General features: G+C 40.4%; 1 protein-coding gene across 1 annotated transcript in view; it reads left to right on the top strand.

Moving 5' to 3' along the window:
- The first annotated feature begins 8164 nt into the window (after positions 1 to 8164).
- The window catches only part of LOC124715683, a 153115-nt gene continuing 144065 nt past the window's right edge, over positions 8165 to 17214 (top strand). Inside the window, exon 1 of the mRNA XM_047243114.1 lies at positions 8165 to 8309. The gene's annotated coding sequence lies outside the window, so the exon portion shown is untranslated. The remainder of the gene's footprint in view (positions 8310 to 17214) is intronic.

Here is a 17214-nt window from a genome sequence, read left to right as displayed (position 1 = left end):
ATGCACGTTCACACTTCGCGGCTACCACTTTGCTAACAAGGGTAACTGTGTGTAAGTAGCACAGCAAAAAGTGTCCGATGGGACCGTCGTTCGACTTTGTCACATATCAGATTTGTCTGGAACACTTCGTGTCCACTTCTCTATTTTTTCATTTCTTCCAACGCCAATGACCTAGCAGTTGTAGTGTCAAAATTGCATGGTGAAGCTAAACGTTGCAATTTCTGTTGGAGGCGCTGAGCGCCGATTACGTCAGCGTTTCCCCTTATACGTCTCCGCCCACCGCAAAGAATAATCTTGACATTTAGATTTTTGTTCTTCATTTTCAGCAACTGTTTTTGAAGAACGGCGATGTGAAGAAATAGCTCACTAATTGCGTTAAAACAATTTTTTCATGCCACTGGTGTGCAATTTCTTCACCTCGGAAGTCTTGTTATTCTATTCACACCGTCACCCCCGCCCACACCACCAGTGCAATCAGACTTCTTCTTCTTTTGTGCCAGATATACTTAGTTCACACAGTCAATGTGAAGACTGGATGTGATGAAAGCTCCTAAAGTAGTAAGATTCCTTCACGCAGTGAAAGTAAAATAATGTACTACTACAATTCCAAAAAACAACTTCAAATATTTACCGAAAATTGTGAAAAAATGTAATATAAAATCAAAATATCAGCTCTCGATACTGCCATTATGATATATCGCAGGAGAAAATATCGCCTATATAAATTGACCTTACTGCTTCGACCATAAATATCTATGGTCGAAGTGTTACTGGAAGAAATATCGATATTTTATGAACAGCCTTAAGGCCCGTCCACACGCAACGATCTGTCTGCGCAAATGTCTGCGCACATCACATCTGCGCAGACAGACCGTTGCGTGTGAACAGAAGATTTGCACCAACCTGAGGTGTGTGCAAACCTGGAAGTTGGGAGTTGGAGGTTTGAGCGAAACCTCTTAAATCTGTCGGTTCAAACCACATCTGCGCAGACAAGTTGGAGCGTGTGGACAGGAGATCGTCGCAAATCTGGCGCGAAACAGCTGTTCGCTCAGTCTAGTGTTTGTATTTGTGTGCACAGGGCATTAAAATGGCTGATACTCGTCAGTGTTCTCGAGAGTTTGTAAGTGAATTCATTGAAATATATAGAAACCACCCATGTTTGTGGAAGATTAAAAGTAAAGAATATAGTGACCGAGACAAAAAGACAGCAGCATACAATGCTCCAATTGAAAAATTGCGGGCAGTTGGCGCCTCGGCAAACAGAGAAACGGTAATAAAAAAATAATTTCGTTGCGAACTGGCGAAATTATTTGCGGATGGATGTCGAAACTTATAATTATCTCTTAAAGCATGTAACCCCTCATATTATGAGAAAAATACTTGTATGAGAAGGGTAATTTCTCCTCATGAACGCCTGGCAGTAACATTAAGATTCCTAGCAACAGGAAGGAGCTACAATGATTTGGAATTTTCATCTGCAATATCGAAACAAGCATTGAGTGAAATAATACCCAACACATGTGAAGCTATTTACGCTTTCCTGAAAGATGAGTTCATGAAGGCAAGTCAAGTAAATTAGTCTGTCAGCGAACTGTTTACCGAAAAGAGTTATCCAAAGTTCAGAAATCTAGAAGATCTGGTGTAGGAGTAGATCAAGTATACCAGCCAACGTTATGGTATTTTGATCTACTTGGCTTTCTTAGTGATCAAGAAACGCCAAGACCAAGCAGGAGTACAATTGAAGATGAAATTGGAGTGCCAATGTGCGAAGAAATGGAACACGAGGTTGTGTAAAACAAAACAGGTTCGCCCTGCAACTCTCGCAGTAAATTTACGTGACAAAACTGCTTTCGCTTTAGCACCCACTGTCTGCACCATTTTGACCGCTTTCTCTGTTTCCTGCGGTTGGTCTGAATGTTTTTTGCAACACAAGTTGCGAACACAGACCACAACAGAACTTCCTCTATTTCTATTTTTCAAAATAACTGAATTAAATTTTGACGTTTTCGGGGAGCGTAGTCGCTTGCCACTGATATTTCTTTTCTACACCGACAGATGGCGGGCGAGTAGTAGATTGGGGTTTGTGTCGTGTGAACACACCACATTTGCAGCGATCTTTTGCATGTACAGACATCTGCGCCGATGTCTGCGCAGACAGATCGTTGCGTGTGGACCGGGCTTTAGTACTGGGATGAAACTTACGTCACATGTTGAAAACAACGTAACATCCAGTTATAAGCTTCTAAGTCAATGCATTCAAAAGATCGGCCATTTATGTCGCTAATTTTGATACTCAAAAACTCAGTCAACAAAACGTATAGGGTACATCTCGTTGATTTACAGTCATGAAATTTGGCAAGAAACAAGCCTTCACAATACAAATAAAAGAAAAAAATCCGAAAATTGTTAATTCGTAATTAAATCACACGAAATAAGCATTTAATTTGTTATTTTTTATTCGATGTCAAACTTGAAATTAAAACAATCAGCACTTCTGTATTCTGGCTGACTGGGTCGCAACAGTAAAAGTTAAACTTCAGGCAAGGAATTACTTTATTGCTCATACTAGTACTAGTCTGTGGATGTTTGTTTAAAGTACAACTTGAAACGCTGTATCTGCACGCTGCAATCGCTCCTGGATATCTGATGGTGGATAAATTCCGATACACGTCCTGATGTTTGACTTTTATCATTGCAATCCAGTCAGCCTGAATACAGAACTATTAATTATAATAGTAAGGGTCGCCTGCCTTCTGCATGACAGTATGTCAAAATTATATTATTGAAATTAAAACATTCTCTAAAATCTCGGAATTCCTGAGACCGATATCTTGCCAGTATGAACGTCGATAACAGGCAAAAATGGTCGAGATTCTCGATTACCAGAATGGATTAACTTCCTACACTCATGCTCATAAATTAAGGATAACGGTGATACATGGTGAAACAACGCTCTGGTGGGCGGTTTGTCAGTTTAAATCACCTTGGGGTTTGACCATGTGGTGCATTTGACCTGCGGTTGCCCCACTGTGGCGTTGGCAGCAGTCCACACATGTGCAGAGGTGTGTTGGTGCATGTCAGAGTACGGTGCAGCCAGTAAGTGTGTAGACGTTTTCAGACGTGCTAATGGTGACTGTGTGTTGAAAATGGCTCAAAGAACGCATATGAATGACGTTATAGGGAGGAGAGTAATACGGCGATTGGTGGCTGGTCAAACACAGCAGGTCGTAGCACGGGCTCTCCGTGTGCCACAAAGTGTGATCTCAAGATTAAGGCAACGATTCCAGCAGACAGGAAACGTGTCCAGGCGCTACAGTGCGGGAAGCTCACAGTGCACAAAACCACAAGAAGACCGATATCTCACCATTAGTGCCCACAAACGGCCACAGAGTACTGCAGGTAGCCTTGCTCGGGACCTTTCTGCAGCCACTGGAACAGTTGTCTCAAGGCACACGGTCTACAGACGACTGAACAGACATGGTTTTCACAGGAGAGCCTGTAAAGCCTGGTGTCAAGAACACAGTACATGGTCATTGGAATAGTGGTCCCAGGTTATGTTCACGGACGAGTCCAGGTATAGTTTGATTAGTGATTCTCTCCGGGTTTTCATCTGGCGTGAACGAGGAACCAGATACCAACCAATTAATGTCCTTGAAAGGGACCTGTATGGAGGTTGTGGTTTGATGGTGTGGTGTGGGATTATGATTGGTGCATGTAAATCCCTGCATCTCTTTGACACAGGAACTGTAACAGGTCAGGTGTATCGGGACGTCATTTTGCACCAGTATGTCCGCCTTTTCAGGGATGCAGTGGGTCCCACCTTCCTCCTGATGGATGATGACGCACGGTCCCACCGAGCTGCCATCGTGGAGGAGTACCTTGAAACAGAAGATATCAGGCGAATGGAGTAGCCTGCCTGTTCTCCAGACCTAAACACCATCGAGCACGTCTGGCATGCTCTCGGTCGACGTATCGCTGAACGTCTTCAAACTCCTAGGACACTTCAGGGGCTCCGACAGGCACTGGTGCAAGAATGGGAGGTTATACCCCAGCAGCTGCTCGACCACCTGATCCAGAGTATGCCAACCCGTAGTGCGGCCTGTGTACGTCGTGTGCATGGTGATTATATCCCATATTGATGTCGGGGTCATGCACAGGAAACAGTGGCGTTTTGTAGCACATTTGTTTTGGGACGGTTTTCTCAACTTATCACCAATACCGTGGACTTACAGATCTGTGTCGTGTCTGTTCCCTATGTGCCTATGCTATTAGCGCCAGTTTTGTGTAGTGCCACGTTGTGTGGCACCACATTCTGCAGCTACCCTTAATTTATGAGTCTGAGTGTATACACATGCGGAACTCTTAGTGCGCGAATCCTAGTCGCACCTGTCCAATTTTTTTTTCCTTTTTCTTTCTTTGTTTCTTTTTTTTCTTCGCCGTTTATCGTCAACAGTTCATAACGGATTTCTCATGACAGGTCAAGAGGATGGTCAGTCCCCTGATCGAACAGACTGTGCTACTGTGACGGCATACCAACTGGACTATCCAAGCACGACTATACAACACAAACTCATAGCTCTGTGCCAGTTTTATATGAGCTGCTTTTTGGTCGAAATCGACTATTCGAAGTGTCTGTACCTTACGTGCCTGCGTGTAAATCAGCAATCAACTACGGCGCGAGTTTGTCTGCGACGCCAATAATCTTTAGATTTAATCATCTTGTGGTGTTGCAGTTCTTCTTGTTATGTCCGTGCTTGCTACGAAATGGGAAACGAATACACATCACTGTGCAATAAAACCATCTTCGCTACAATAGAAGAACTATACAAATACCACCCACACCGAAACAAATCATTAAAAAAATCTTTCTCCCTCCCTTTCTCTCTCTCTCTCTCTCTCTCTCTCGCTCTCTCTCTCTCTCTCTCTCTCTCTCTCTCTCTCTCTCTCTCTCTGCCCAATTCCTGAACACACACACACACACACACACACACACACACACACACATACACACTCTCAAACAAACCGAAAACCGCATATGCCAAATACACTTCAAACTTGGGCGGCTCATCCAGCCAAACGCGCTATGAAACAAATGAACACCACACAGCCCCAACAACACGTAATTGCGGCGAAAACTCTGCCTATGTTTTGAAAAATCGGAGAAAGTGCAGTGTCAAGCGATCATAAGTCACGAATTCTGCCTATTCACTTCGCCAACAACATACGAGAAAGCACCACAATATCAAAACCGTAAGATAAACACGAAACACGTAATACATATTCATTTCCGTTTGTAAACGCATGATAAACAGAAAAATAAAAATTACGTTTTGCTGTTCTGCAGATGAGAAGCTGTAGCTTGTGTAGCAGAATAGCTACCAAAATAAATTTCCAATAGTATCATGTAAGGGATATAAACTAATGCACACATCCACTCTTTCTGCCATTTAGCTATAAACAGAACTTTCACATAACGTTATAAACAACACGTAATACATCAGGTCGTTAATAAATATCTCAACTATTAAATATGAACAAACGATGTATATATTTTAAAACAATTATTCATTCACAATTGTAAATATTATGTACCAAAAGCTTCGATAAATGTTAATTTGTAACAACAATTTTATAGTTAAAAAATAAAAAAGAACCCGCTGAAGATAGCACAAAATGTACTGAAACGTGTCTGGGTGAAACAAAACAGAAAAAAGGTGTCATGCATAAGGCAGAATTCGTCTTCCCATCCCCCAATCTATAGACTGCGTCGAGTGTGAAGTTCTTTAAGTTCTGCACACTGCACACTGCGCAAGCCCAGAAACACGGGACTATGGCAACGTTTGTTGTTCAGAAGCTGACCTACTCTGGTCGAGCTGTCGTATTACAGAAATGGATTCTGCTTTCACGCCTTCTTAATGTATACTGTCTTGGCATTTTTCCCATCAGTGTTCTCCAACCAAAGAGACAAAATATACGAAAGCAAAAGTATATCTACATTTTACATAGAAAAAGCTTGCACTACACATAAATGACTACGTAAGTAGACAAACGTGTTTCAACTAAAATTAATATTAACAAGAAATACATTTTCTAATATTAATATTATTATCACATTCTGCCAAGCACCGACGGAAAATTCAGCTAATGTCAGTTACAATTATGTGAAATAGTGAGACTTACTTATTGAGAAAAATAATTTGTACATTATTTGCCACTTAGCAAGAAAACAAAATAGAAAGAATAAAGCAAAAATGCGGTATTTACTGCATTCTAGGTATTGTTTGGAGTGGAATACTCTCTTTTGAAATTCCGAAGGTAGCAGGTAACAGGAGTAAAATACAGGGAGTGTAACACTAACTATAACTTGTACAGAAACCTGTCGGCAGTTATTGGAGCTGAGGGGCTTGAAAGGAAAGCGGTGGTTGAGAAGGGACTGAGACAAGGTTGTAGCCTATCGTCAATGTTATTCAATCTGTACATTGAACAACCAATCGAGGAAACCAAGGAAAAACTTGGAGCAGGAACCAAAGTTCGACGAGAAGAAATAAAAACTTTGAGGTTTGCCGATCACATTGTAATTCTGTCAGGGACAGCAAAGAACTTGGAAGAGTAGTTGTAAGGAATGGACAGTGTCTTGAAGGGGTATAAGAAGAACATCAACAAAAGGAAGACAAGGATAATGGAATGTAGTCGAATTATATCTGGTGATGCTAAGGGAGTTAGGAAACAAGACATTTAAAGTAGTACATGAGTTCCGTTTTCTGGGCAGCAAGATAACTCATGATGGCCGAAGCGGAGGGGATATAAAATGTAGACTGTCAATGGCATGAAAATCATTTCTGAAGCAAAGAAATCTGTGGGCATTGAATTTAGATTTAAGTGTTAGGAAGTCTTTTCTGACGGTATTTGTCTGGAATGTAGTCATGTATGGAAGTGAAATAGGACGATAAACAGTTTGGATAAAAGTAGAATAGAAGCGTTCGAAATATGGAGCTACAGAAGAATGCTGAAGATTAGATGGGTCGATCATTTAACCGAAATGAAATGATTGTAGGGCATTTATTGGCCAGGATATCCTATTTGGGGAGCATGTAAATAATGAGGAGGTACTGAATAGAATTTGCGAGACAAGAAATTTGTGGCAAAACTTGAGCAAAAGAAGGGATTGGTTGATAGGACACATTCTGACTTATCAAGGGATCACCAATTTAGTATTGGAGGAAAGTGTGGGTGGGAAAAATCGTAGAGGAAGACTAAGAGATGAATGCAGTAAGCAGATTCAGAAAGATGTAGGTTGTAGTAGTTGTTTGGAAATGAAGAGGCTTTGCACAAAAAGTAGCATGGAGAGCTGCATCAAACCAGTCTTAGGACTGAAGATCACAACAGCAACAGATATTGTTTGAGGTGTTTGCAAGTAGATATTTTGTCGAGCAAATACATACTTTTTTAAATTTTAGGATGACACTTTTCCTATTCTTTCAGTTCTCAGAGAATTTACCACACGACGTTTGACATTAACTTCCATCATGAATTCTGTGTTGGTCATCACTAAACTGTACTGTCATTGCTTGTTCCTGAATTTTGTTATTGTATTTTGTTCCCTCTTAACCTCAGTTTCACCGTTCACATGTCAAACTGCACGATAGACAGCTCTGAAACACGCGTAATTTTTGCGTCGACCTATAAAAGAAAATACCATTCGAAACTGACGAGACTCAGTACAGGGATGAAACGCTGGGAGCGCTGTAATAGGCTCACTTGCCTCGAATAGTCAACTGAGACAAGAAAGTCGATGGTGTGAAAAGGAGTTTACTTCTGCCAAAGCATAAACTCCTACCTCAACTTCATTTCTTGCAAGACACCTTCTTGAAGTTTGGAATGGAAATAGTAAATTTAAAAGATTTCCTTTCTACCTTTGTGGCGCACTAGAATTAGCAGTATCCAAATTTTCCGCGAGCAGTAATCACTTCGGAGCCGTGACGTCATATCGCATTGTCGACCTGACATCAAACCGACTCACGACTCAGTGCGTCAGTCGACCTTGCCCCGAACAGCTGCGATTGGCCGCCGGTGACTTGCGCCCCGCCTACACGTGTGAGGCACGTGCGAGCCACGTTGCCAGGCGCTGACAACACGAGCAACACGGCGAAGCCCTTCGGAGTGGACTCGTGAGTGCGAGCACAGCGTCGGTCGATAACGCGGCAACAGCGCCCGCGAGCACGCCGGCAGAGCGTGGAGTGCTGCAACTGTTTTGACAGTTGAGCGTCTGCTGCCGGCAAGTGAGTTCGCGTTGGGCGTCCTAAGTTAAGGTGAGCAGTGTAGAGCGTAAACTACTGCCTTTGGCGTTAATGCACACGGAACCAACAGCGTTAGGAAAATTATTGCAGTTGTTTCTTAAGAATCAAAGTAGCGTTGCACACTTACCTTGCTACTAAACATGATTTGCACTACGTTCCCACTGACGTTTTGCTGTAGTTCTCTACAAATCACCGCTTGACAAATACTGTCTGCAACTATAGGGTGTCAGCGATGCGCTTCGATGAGAAGCCGTTAATTACTCAGGTTTTCTATAGTTTCCAGTTCATTACATCACATTCTCGCTTATTTTCATGGTATGAAATCTGACATTTAACAGAATCTGCCCACTAAACATACTTTTTCGTGGATTCATACAGACGTCGTTATGTCCGGCATTCATCTGTGTAGGATAACTGTTTCAATCGGCATTTGAGACAACTATTGTTTGTCAGACCCTTCATTTTTGTTGGTGTATTGTCACAGATTCTCATAGCCATGTAATTCGCTACTTCCGAGTAAGAATTGTATTCACTAGATGTCATTGTTGGTTCATTTTCCTTCTAGTTCTGTATTTGTAGATTTCATTGTTACTCTTTAACCCGAACAGATTGCCGATGACAAATAATTTTAGTGCATGTACAGTGTGATGTGATAATGCATACGTCCGTTTTTACATTTTTCGCGTTTTCAGTGCCGATTGCCTTCGTCATCCTTGTCCAACAGTGCTCTGTCTCTAATGACGTCGCTGTCGACTGGACATTAAACCTTTTTTTCCATTCTTCGTAAGTGAAAAATCACTGTGGCGCAGGAGGCTGCAGCTGACATTCTCAACTAGCAAAACTAAATGCCTGACAAACCTAAGAGCAAAATCGCATCGTAATTCTCTTTACTTTACCTTCCCTGTGAATACTCTCACGTAAGTGAGGAACTGCTTAAAAATAATGTCTCGTGGGGCCTCTCTCCGATGTAACAAATAGAAATCTTAATGCGCTGTCGGGAAAATTGCTTGAATCTTTTTCTCTCCCTTACGTTAGAGCTTGATCTTAATGCTCGTGCCGACAACAGAATTTCATCTTGAAATTTCCAAAAGTATGCGCACGCCACTTGTTAGCACTCATTTCGTGGTTGTTAAAAATATTTGTATCCTCTTGTATGTTAAAGGATCGACTCCAGTCTGTTGAGTGTACCCCGTGATAATTTAATCGTTCGTGACACGAGCGTTCCGTTTTTGCCGTGAAAATATTTACTGAGCACTTTCGTCAGCAATGATGGGTTTATTACGAAACAATTATGTAACCGGAATCAGTTACATCAACTATCGATGTAGACTGAAATTGACGTGAAAAAAAAATGATTGCAGAATTATGTGTAATTTATGCAGTCTACAATGATTTCTTAATTTGCGTTTTACGCTGATTTCGTACGTTATCAGAATGAATCTGAAATGTATATACGCCTTGGTATTTTTGTGAATGGTTCTTGCGGAAACGGGAGGACGACGGTTCAATCCCGTCTCCGGCCATCCTGATTTAGGTTTTCCGTGATTTCCCTAAATGGCTTCAGGCAAATGCCGGGATGGTTCCTTTGAAAGGGCACGGCCGATTTCCTTCCCCATCCTTCCCTCACCCGAGCTTGCGCTCCGTCTCTAATGACCTCGTTGTCGACGGGACGTTAAACACTAATCTCCTCCTCCTCCTCTTGCGGAAATAGCTTTTGTTTTTATCTCTAAGATCCCGGCTGTTTTATGTGAAGGATAGGCCCACGAACAATTTTTTTTTTCCTTTTATGAACACCAGGAATTGTGCAGATGTTATGATACGATTTCAATGAAAAATTAAGTGGTAAAAATACATTTTCAAAAAAAAACTCTTCGGTTAATTATGGAGGAATAAAAAGTCCACTCCCAAAGGATAACAGCAAGACCTCAACCCATGCTGGAAGAGGATTTTCTGCATTAACCAGATGTCCAGATTAATATTTTTTGTAGTATCTTGTTCCTACCGCAAGAAAGTAGTAAAGATTTTCGACTCCTTTTTCATTGTGCAAATAGAGTTTTACAGTTCCTTCAGTTCTCTACGGAAGAACGAGAGGGAATCTTTGGACTAATTTAACCACATGTTCGTAATGCTGGAATGACACATTATTTCGTTCTATTTGGTTAATTTTGGAGATCATGCAATTTTTGGTTGTAGCCATCCATAACTCACTCAGTTCATGCTCTTTAATGAATCACTTTACATCCGCCGAATATTCATTGCTTTACCATTGACTGGACTGAGAATTTGATTATAAGAAAAAGCCTGTCATTTAAAATTTCGTCCAAGTTTATTACCCGTTTGGCTAGATGCCACTGGTGTTTTATGAGAAATGACGTTGTGACTCGTAATCTTTTAATTGCACTTGACTCTGTTTTGTACCATTCAGATCTCATAGAGATGAAACAGTTTAAAGTAGCAGTTAACAGCCACAATTCAAATGTTGCACCATAAAGCAGCAGCCAGCAAATGAATCCAATCCCGTTAAGTTTCCGTCTCTGGGCACAGCGAAATGTGAAAACGTCTACCGCTTGTGATCTTTCCTTTGTGGGGGACCACAGTCATATAGAATTTTTTGGAAGCTGATGAATGTCAGTGATGAATGCAGGTCACAGAAATGTATTAGCTGTTAAATACGCCATGCTGCATGTTAATGGTTTCTCATTGTGTTCAGTGTCAGCCATATGATTTATCTTCGATATGTACTTGTATCCTGTAATACAACAACTGTAATACCAGAAAAATTTTTTGTCGATGATGACAAATCACAGACCTGTTTAACATTTTAACTTGCACTCGAGAGTAGCTACAAAGCCGAGATCATGTTTATGTAAAATAATTGAACAATTAAGTGGCGGAAATTTCTTTAAAAAGAATGAAGTATACCGTTTGTTCACACTCTTGGGAGTAGGGAGTTGTCAAGTCACTGCATCTTCCAGGATCAGTTCTTGCTCCGCGCAGTCTTGTCACGCCGAAATTTTGTAGGGTGACTGTTGAAGCTGACCTGAGCAGTGAATCTGATTGCAGTTATCACGTGGGCACACGACCTCTGTCTCGTGCAGGACTACTGCCCAATTTACTTGGATGGAGGTTTTAATGTGTTTCTTAGCGTCTGGCTCATCGTTTTAGTTCCGCGATATACCAGCTTTCTGACTTCCACTGTTTTAGTAATTCTTTTTGAAATATGACAATGCAGTTAAAAGAGCCGAGGAGCACGAAAGGGAATCAGTGGTTGAGAATAGAGTGAGATGGGGTTGTAGCCTATGCCCAATGTTATTCAGTCAGTACACTCAGCAAGCAGTAAAGGAAACCAAACCAAAATTTGTAGTAGGATTTGAAGTCCTGGGAGAAGAAATAAAAACTTAAGGTTTACCGATGATATTGTAATTTAGTCAGAGACAGCAAAGCACTTTTAAGGGCAGTTGTATGGTGTGGACAATGTCTTGAAAGGCGGGTACAAGAACATTAACAGTAAAAAGACAGGGATAATGGAATGTAGTCGAATTAAATCAGATGATGCTGTAGGAACTGTATTAGGAAATGAGACACTTAAAGTAGTAGATGAGCTTTGCTATTTGGGCAGCAAAATGATATGAGGGCCGAAGTACAGAGAAATATAAAATGTACATTGGCAATTGCAGGAAAAGCGTTTCTGAAGAAGATAAATTTGTTAATATCGAATATAGATTTAAGTGTTATGAAGTCTTTTCTGAAGATATTTGTCTGGAGCGTAGCCATGTATGGAAGAGAGACGTGGACGATAAACAATTTAGACTAGAATAGAATAAGAGATCCGCGCGGAATTAGCCGAGCGGTCGCGGACGCTGCAGTCATGGACGGTGCGGCTGGTCCTGGCGGAGGTTCGAGTCCTCCCTTGGGCATGGGTGTGTGTGTTTGTGCTTAGGATAGTTTAGGTTAAGTAGTGTGTAAGCTTCCGGACTGATGACCTTAGCAGTTAAGTGCCATAAGATTTCACATACATTTGAACATTTTGTGAATAGGAGATTTTGAAATGCGGTGCTACGGGCAAATGCTCAAGATTAGACGGTTAGATAACGTAATTAATGAGGAGATATTTAATAGAATTTGGAAGACAAGAAATCTGTTACACAACTTCATTAAAAGAAGGGATCGGTTGGTAGGATGCAATCTGAGACATGAAGGGATCACAAATTTAGTATTGGGGGGGGGGGGGGGGGGTAAAAATCGTAGAGGGAGACCAAGAGATGAATTTAGTAAGCAGATTCATAAGGAATTAGTACTTATTCAGAGATAAAGAGCCTTACACAGGATAGAGTGGCATGGAGAGTGCGCAAAACCAGTCTTCAGATTGAAGACCACAACAATGACATGTCTGGATCTACTGGAAATACCAAGTGAGGTGGCGTAGTGGTTAGCACACTGGACTCACATTGGAGAGGACGACAGTTCAAACCCGCATCCGGCCTTCCTGATTTAGGTTTTCCATGATTTCCCTAAATCACTTCAGGCAAATGTAAGGATGGTTTCTTTCAACGGGCATGACTGACTTCCTTCCCCATCCTTCCCTAACCTGATGGGACCGATGACCTCGCCGCTTCCCCCCCCCCCCCCCCCCCCCATATCAATCAACCTTTTGGAAATTGTATGTGACATTTTCTCTAGCTGTGGTTATCGTTATGTGGCCTTGGCTTCTGGTTTTAATAAGAGTACTGTTTATTCACCAGTACCACTATTTTCTGAAAGGGTGTCTATGACCTTGCGGTTTTAAATCCATGCATCCACCCAGAATAGCAAAACCGTAATCCGGGCCTCTCAAATGTACTTACATGTATGTCTGAGACTATCTGGGACGTTATCTATGACTCCAGAAGAATTGCTGTGTGTGGTGTAAAACTGGTAGATCTGGCTTTGAAAGTGTGGAGATAAAGCATCCTGACTGAAGAAGAGCAACCCAAACTAACTCTGCAGCATCACCAAGGATAACTAGACCATGGATAAATTACTAGCTCTATCTAAGTAGCTGGCGGGTGGGTAAATGACGAAAAGGCTGTGGGATAGATGAGGGGGGAAGTGATGAGGGCTGAAGAGTGTACTCGTTGTCCCTCAACATCAGGGATGTGTTATGAATTGTCCACGACAAACCTAGTTGGGGCGTTGTACACTTCTTACTGGAAAACCACCTGTATCCACATGTAAGAGTGTATGAATTCTTAGAGGAGTATACCGCTGCGGAGAGGAGAGAACAACAGGTAGTCCCGAACTTCGATGCATCAGCATGGAGACACGAACGCCAATCAAGTGATCTATCCACAAGGGTACAAATCGATAATGCTGCAAATAGAACCCCCTACAGATTACTTATGGAATACGGCAGACTCACAGAAAATGTGTAATTAATCAGGGTGTCTAAAAGTCACGAAAGTCATGAGAAAGTAATAAAAAGGTACAGGTGGTCATGAAAGTAATGAAAAGGTTGTGAAATTTAGTCAGTGTTTATGAATTTTGTTTTGTGTGTCAGTCAGGCACGATTCTAGAACAGAGTAGCAGGTTAGAGCCACTGCCAATAATGTTGTATCCAGCAGTCCATTTAATAAAAAAATTATGTGTAAAGATTTACCAGAACTCGTAAGTCTTTGTAATGTGTAGGTGACTTAAGTGTCTATCTGTGCAAGCCATGTTATTAAAGCATCTTCTACTGCCGTTTGCAACCCTGAGGGGCAGGTGCAGATGGTGAAATGAGATGTGTCTTCGTTGAGATGTATGTGGTGTATACACCGAGTAGAAATGGCGTATAAATTGTAGCTCTATCCATGACAGTACTGCCATCTCATGTGTTGCTGAAGGATTGTCTTTAATTCTGTCCACTCCCACTTCTGTTTAAATCTCTTTAATCCGCGTCTTTTTTTGGAAAGAATTTCTTTAAAGGTTTTAAATAATTGATATAAAGCTATTGGCATTTTAATCGCCTTTTAAAAGTAAAGTAAGAGTAAAATCGATTTCTCGCTAGCCAAAAGGTTTCCCATGCCATTTGAGTACTACTCGTAGGCCATAAGTGGACATCTGTCGATCATTTTGTGCAAATATGAGTTTGACATTAGTGCCAGCACAGTCGTAAGTTTCTTCTGAACAAAATTTGAATGACAGTGACGAATTACCATCACTTGCTTCTGTTACAACCTCTAGAACTTCAGTTGAGAGATAGTAAAATCTGAAATAATATGGGCTATGAATAGTCATCTGTCATTCTTCAGTAAGAAGTTCTGGAAACACAACAGACATATTCAAAATTATGTTTCCTGGCAGTGTGTTTGCCAAAAAGTACTGTCACACAAGGGTAAGTTGTCATATAGAATTACTTATGGACTTCGCCCTGATTTTCAGAATCTCGTAGCTAAAACAAGTCAGGGAAGTTGGATTCTTTTGTGTGTCATATGATGAGAGTTTAAATAAAATTGTCGAAACGCGACAGATGGATTTGGTAGTTCATTTCCGGGATCAACAAATCTGTCTGTATCTACAAGATATTTAACATCTATGTTTTTGATTTCTGCCACATCTTCTGATTTACAGTCAAGTTTCCTGGAGGATCGGAATGGTTTGAATTCGTCACCTAAGAATATAATTCGAATTTCAATGGATGTGCCAAATGTGAACTTGAAGACGTTGCATAATTTGCAAGCAATTCTAATCAATGAAAAAGACAATCAGCCACAAAGGTTTAATTGTGGCACTTGCTCACTTCATGTAGTGAATGGAGCTTTGCAAACTGCTCATAATAAAAGTGGTTGGAATGTTCATGAATTTCTCAGGGCGACCTGGTAATTTATGAAGGATTTTCCTACAAGGAGGACAACCTTCTCAAATATCACTGGGTTTTGCAAGTTTCCTCTTAAGTTTTATCCTATAAGATGGGTTAGAAGTATTGAAGGCATGTTTTCTGACAGCATGATTGCCAAAAAAATACGGTTACAAAAGGGAAAGTTGTCATACAGAGTTACTTATGGGCTTCGCCTTCATTTCCAGAATCTCCTAGCTGACATCAATGTGAACAATCCAACCACTTTTATTATGAGTCTTTTTCAAAGCTCTATTCACTACATGAAGTGAGACTTGAACTTATTCCACATTTGAAGAAGTATGTTGCTGAAGTACATTAAAGACCACCTGGGGGTTGAAACCTTGAAAAAATTAAACTTCACTTAGAAGACTAATTCCTGTGTGCAAAACCTGAATTTCCTATATCATTATCAATTGGACTTCAGGAGTTTTTAACTAAGTATCAGTCAAATTAGTATCTTTTCCCCTTTTTGTACAAATATTTGTTCAGTTTAATGTATAGCATTGCTTCGTGGTTCATAAAGAAAACTTATTGAAATGGCGATGAATTCCGGCAAATTACGATTGATGTTACCAAGGCATGTACTCCTGAAACAAATCATTATGTAGATACTGGATGTGGTGCCACTGCTGGTTGCAAGAACTACATGGAAAAGTTTTACCTTATGTTCAGAAATGAGACAGCAGGTATTTTGCAAAGTCTATGTGTAAAAATTGCTGAGAGGATTCCTTTGAAATTAAAGTAAGCCAAGGGTGACTTATGTTTATCATCTAAAGCTATGCAGAGCTCCATTTTGAAAAAGTCTCGACTGACTATTGCAATGGAAGAATTTGTGTCAAAGAACAAATGACACCATCAACAGTTGACAGTGAAAAGAAAAAATATTAAATTCTGTATTTTTTGTAGGACAAACTTGATACATTCTGATGACTTTACTGCAGAGTCGGAACCATGACTTCATCGAGTTCGCGCAGAAGCGGCTATGCATGTTTCATGGAAACACTGCAGGTAAAAGTCGCTTTTCTGTTAAGAAAGAAGTTTCGATTGAGAACTTAGAAGAACATACAATTGTTACAGAGAGAAGTGTTTGCAATGCAATACAATCGTTAGGCGCTTTACTTAACAGTAAGTGGGAATTACAAAAGTTATTCTAGCTGTGAAGAATGCTTTATCAAAAAGAGTAGAATCCTTACAAAAAAAAAAAGAAATCTGATGAAAATGAAGTGGCCAGTCTTAAAAGAAAAACAATTTAATAAATAAAAGCGCTCAAAAGGAAGAACAGAATGATTACTGAAAACGCAAAAGAAGCAGCTGAAGTTTTAAATGTTGAAATTTCAAGTTTTAGCTGAATCTTTTGCTGTAAAGTTTAACATTTGACGTGAATTTTGTACTTTCCAGCTTTTTATATTGCCGCAAGGAAAATTGTAAGGCTTCACTACATTACTATGTTAAGGCAATTTGCATTTTAATTGATGTGGTGATAAAATATCTGAAAATAGACATACCCATCCTACGTGAGAGTTTAATATTGTTATAGCATTTGATGAGTGGTATCCTACAAGTCATGCTAGTTACATTATTCATACAGACATACAGTTTTAAATGATATCAGAGTTATTGCATTCAGGTTTCATTTCAACTAGCTTTCAGGTTCATAAAAAAAGTGTTTTTGTCATTTTCGAGAGATCATGAATATAAATAAAGAGGTAATGAAACAGCCATGAGAAGATCATGAACTTGATCCTATGAAAATCTGTAGGCTCCCTGCTAATAGCGAAAGAGAAACAAGCGAAACAAGTGTGCAAAGTTGTGATGTAAAACACACAAAAATTCAGTAGCATATTACAAATGAAGTAGAGTAATACATAAAAACGGACTAACACAGGTTAAAATTACTTTTTTTATTCAGTGTAATCGACACATGTATGTTATATTATAAAAAAAGGGTGCATGAAATGTTGTACTAGGGTAGGTACTATTTGTCAACGGATGTGAAAGAATCCTCCTGGCTTTCATACATTCATTCAGTACTAAACCTGCAATCCCAAACAGGGACTATAA

The sequence above is a fragment of the Schistocerca piceifrons genome, chromosome 1 (genome assembly GCF_021461385.2).
Source record: "Schistocerca piceifrons isolate TAMUIC-IGC-003096 chromosome 1, iqSchPice1.1, whole genome shotgun sequence".
Lineage (NCBI taxonomy): Eukaryota > Metazoa > Arthropoda > Insecta > Orthoptera > Acrididae > Schistocerca > Schistocerca piceifrons.
Note: the sequence above shows the minus strand (reverse complement) of the source record. Positions and strands in the feature narration are given on the sequence as shown.